Here is a 4,792-nt window from a genome sequence, read left to right as displayed (position 1 = left end):
ATTGGTGGAAGGTGTGTGGGTGACCCATGTTGGGTATCCAAATGAAAGAGGTGACCATGTGTGGATGAGTTAAGACGTGAGAAGGTGTGCAATATGTGACGACGAGTGTAACCGGCTAAGTGTTAGAGCCGACCCAAGGGTGCGACGATGCACATGAAGGGACATGGCAGTTCATTGGAATGGGGTGTGTCGAGGTTATGTGGCAGGTCGGTCGGGCATACATGATTATGGAGCTGACCAACCCTTTTTATGCCCAAGAGACTTGACCCTTGGGTGAACCAAATTTGTAGGATGCATATAAGTAAGGAGGATGGAATTTGACCAATGGACATTGAACTCAAAATTCAACATCGAAGAACAAGTGCGAAGGAAGTAGTTGGGTGAAAACATAATGAAGAGAAGGTCACAAGTAAAAGGGATGCACAGGCGGGTGGATTACAGTGGATGGGTCAGACTTGGTAGTGCAGAAAAGTAGAATGGGTCGGGTTACCTAGTAGGTAGGCTACACTATGTGTGGGCCATGCACCTGCACCGACGGGCAGAGTTTGGGCGCTGTCGAATGGAAATTCGGGTGGACAGGTTGCAAACATGGGTGTGGGTGACTCCGATCGGATTTCAGGGGTGGAGTTGTTTCGTATAGGCCACGGGTAGTGCAGCACAACCACACAACACGATGGGCAAACAATGTGGAGGTTGAGTGCACGAATTGGGCCGTGTTGAACGGTTTGGGCAGAACGTGTTCCACGGGACAAAGGTTTGGGTTTCTGATTATAGAGTGTGGGGAGGGAAATAGGAAAGTTGCACAACTGTGGCATATATTTGGTAATATATTTAAAAAGTGTAGGCAAAGTGGTTGGTTGCATGACTTATGTGTAAAATTGTACATTTGTAAAATATTGAAGTCTATATAACGATTTGGAAGTATTTACAGGATTTTCCCCTCCAAACTATATATGGGTGTACTTGTGTTCATGTTATGATATCCACTGCATATTGATGAAATAATAATTGAAGAATATAAATTGATGATAAGTTATTTCCATTGCATTATTAAGAACACTTATTGGAAAATTGACTAAGTGTTGACGTAGGTGTAGACAGTGTACTCAAGTGTTGGTAAAAAGAAAAAGTCTGGCGGTGCCACACCCACCTATGTGTGGTTTAAAGACTACCACTAGGATAGGGGCGTGACATGGGGTATCCATGTCCCTCCTCGAAAAAGGTTGCCATATTGCAGGGAACACGGGGTTTCCATGTCACGCCTTGTTGAAATCCTCCCAAGTGTGAGAAATTTTGAGTTCCAAGTCTCGTCATGATGGAAATCACCCAGGTGCAGTAAACTTTGTGTTTCCATGTCCCTCCTGTTATCTCAAAATCAAAACCTGGAAGGCTGCTGACCAGGAAGACTTCAAGTAACTGTTTCAAACCAATCTTTTGACTAAGGTTTAGCCTCCTTAGCCTGAGAGGGCTCTCTCAAAAGGTTATTGATTTTGATTTAAAAATAAGAGGGCTAATTCTTGTGAAATAACAGTGACAAATATGAAGGTTGGACAAACATTACATAAGTTTCCATTGGGCCTATGGAGTCAATAAAACCTCAGCAAATAATGATACAGCCTTTACATAGAAGTCAGGGCATGTGGCATTTAAATGTTCAAAACACAACTCTTATAAAACCACAGTTCATGAATGTGTACAGGAAATCAGAGCAGCATAAGTGAATTCTTAGTGATTACACATCTATGCAACTGTAAAATAAATCAAGGATAAAGTAAAACCACACATCTTGAACATAGAAACACATTATGAATCCTGAGAAGAAAAGCAGTTCTATTATATTACTGAACTCTGTCTTTCTACATAAGCCAAAACAGTCCTCTGTTTTATAAAATCTCCAACCCTCATTACATAGATGTTCCAGCTATATATAGAATCCTTATTCTAACTACTTCGAGCTTCCTCCTCCAGCATGAGGGGAACTCGATAACTGCCTCTAACGACACCTATTAGCTATTGAACTAACTAATAAATACAATAAGGAACTGACTATAGTGTTTAAGAGTTCTAAATTGACTATGACTCTGACTCCACTTTGCATGCATAATGACTTCTTCTTATTCTCTGACACCTGGTCCTCTTTCGACTTGGCTGAGCTGGATGTTTAATACTTCATAGTGATCTTGAACGCTGAACCTTTCAACTGCTCAGAAGTATTAGGAGATTTCCCTTACTTCTTGGCTCCAGTTTTCCTCAAAATGCTCGAATGTACTAAGCATGTTTCTAGCCTTTAATAACCCATAATATGGAACACTGCCACGTTCTGGATGTGTTGTGAGCTGCATCGATTGACATGTGTGCAAGCAAAAGGTCTTTGTATGCAAAAGATTTGCTACCTCTTGAACGGTGACAACGGGGATATCACAGAACTTTGAAAATGAGTTGAAATATTTCACCTTTTTAAATCCTCCACCTGTATTGTTTTGATTGGCTATTGTCACTCCCGCTGATATCTTGTATACCCCTTTGGCGTTTCCTTTTCAAAATTTTCGCTCAAAATACAAAACTGCCTGTTCTGTGCTAAAATCATCACCTTCAGCAGTTTCATAGCGCGCTACGAAACTGCTGAATTATCTAAACAGCATGCCTTTACCCGATACCTTTATCACCGAAATATTTGATTGCCAAAAATTCCTCTGGGTTTACATATGTATAGCAGGGATTTATATGTCTTTAAAACAATAAGACTAAGCAGATTTGACAAAAATTTGGAACAGAACCTCTCTTGAAGAGAAAATTCAATTAGCAGATAATTGGTACAGTTGTACCTTCAGGTCTTCAATCTTCTTCTTCAAAACTTTATTCTCAGCTCTTAATTGCATATTTATTTTTCTAACATACTGGGCCTCTTTGATGGCTGGTATTGTCCATGTGTGAAATTGTGCATGACTATCAACTACTGAATTCATCTGTTCTTGAAAAAATTTAGTCTCACCCCACAGAGCTTTACGATATTTTGTATACACATCTGCATGTTTTCTAACTGCTTGCTTCAATTTGGAAATCTCATATTTGGCTGCTTCTAATTGGTTCTTTATAACTGCTATATTATCCTCTTGAGGTGTGATGATTGTTCTGCTTGCATTATTTTGCCTAACTCTCTCGATTGCCTCTATCTTTGACAATGCTTCTTTTACTTGCTTCCTTGTGATAGGTATTCTGGGTTTTACAATGAATTCCTCACTTGGCTCATCGAACTTGAGCTTTTTTGAGGCTTTAGACTTCTTGGCAGTTTCTGGTGATGATTGTGTCAAATCAATATGGACTGGTTCAGACTGCTCGAATTCAATGGCCTGTAATAAATCATTCAAGCTTGCCTTGGATGTTGGGCTCTCTTCAACAGCTATGGCTTTGCCCTTTTCTTTGTTTATCTGGCTTCTTGTCCTTACTCTTGAAACTGCTTCAGCTCCACTTGTTTCAGGGACAGTCTTCTTATCATGAGTTTTTCCCTTTGTTGATTGCTGAGGTTGATCCTGAATGATTTGTGGCTTCACTGGTTTGCTTAGCTGTGTTTTGGTTTGCTTTTTAGCTCTTGCTTCTTTCTGGAGCTCAGCTATTGTGAATTCTTTGACTGGTTGTGGAGTAAGGCCAGTCTTGCTTTGGAAACCAGCCATGAAAATAAACGAATTCCAGTCTCTGCCTATCTTCTGGAGAGCATCTAAAACTAGCAACTTAATCAACCCATGATGAAATAAAGAAGTTTCACAGTCCTCTTTTCTTAGCTGCACTTTATCACACATTTTACTCAGACTGCGAAACAAATAGAAAGGAATGTCTATGGAGATTTTTCCCGTGAAATGCAAGAGCAGTTTGAAATGGTAAGAATAGACCTTATTGTACCTTCCTTCACAGGTCAAGTATTTCTGAATGCAGGTGAGAAGAAGAGCATAATGTTCCTTGACATAGTTTCTGGGCACTACTTTTGTTAAGTCTTCATTTACATATGCCTCTTTTAAAAATTATTTACAGGGGTTCATATCAAACTTAAAATTTTTAAACCACTCTTCTCGTCCTCTTGGGATCTCTGTCACAGCAGCTATGGCTTCTTGAGAGACTTGAACTTCTAGCATAGCAATCTTTGAGTTTAACCCAGTGAAATTAAGCGCAAATTCTTTGGTTACCTGCGCATGTCCTCCTTGTAGCTTCTTGCAGAAGTTCCAGCAGCCGGCATCCTTGAACGCTTTCTTCACACCTTCATCCCTCAACGCTATATCCAAACCCTCAGGTTCAGTCCTCTGGCATTTACCGGATCTGTGTTCTTTCCTCTCCATTCTCCTTTCAAAATCTTCACACACACAAAGTCTAACAGCTTCAGTTGCAATGGTCGTTCAGTTCCTTTGAAAACAGCCTCGCTTGAAATCAGGCTCGCTTGAAAACAGCCTCGCTTGAAATCCAAATTATTTGTCACTCATGCAGCACTTACGACTATCATTAAGTACATGCACGGTAAAATCCCTTAAGAATGATATTTCTGTGCATGTTGACAGAGCTAGTAATGGGATAGTGGCAAATGAGTGTTTAATCATGATACGAGAGGTACAAAAACTGACATGAGTGGACACAACTGATGACTCGGATAACAGACTTGACCTTTCAGGAAAGATTCGCTGCAAAAAGCACGAATCCATGATTTCGCAGCGCTGTTAGTTTGAAATTCTAATAATGCGCTGCGAAACGGCCTAATCATGACACGCTGCGAAATTGCTAAACCATAATTGCGCTGCGAAACTGGCCA

This window comes from Pinus tabuliformis, chromosome J, assembly GCF_031772625.1.
Source record: "Pinus tabuliformis cultivar Carrire ecotype Pingquan chromosome J, CPIR1, whole genome shotgun sequence".
Classification (NCBI taxonomy): Eukaryota; Viridiplantae; Streptophyta; class Pinopsida; order Pinales; family Pinaceae; genus Pinus; species Pinus tabuliformis.
Note: the sequence above shows the minus strand (reverse complement) of the source record.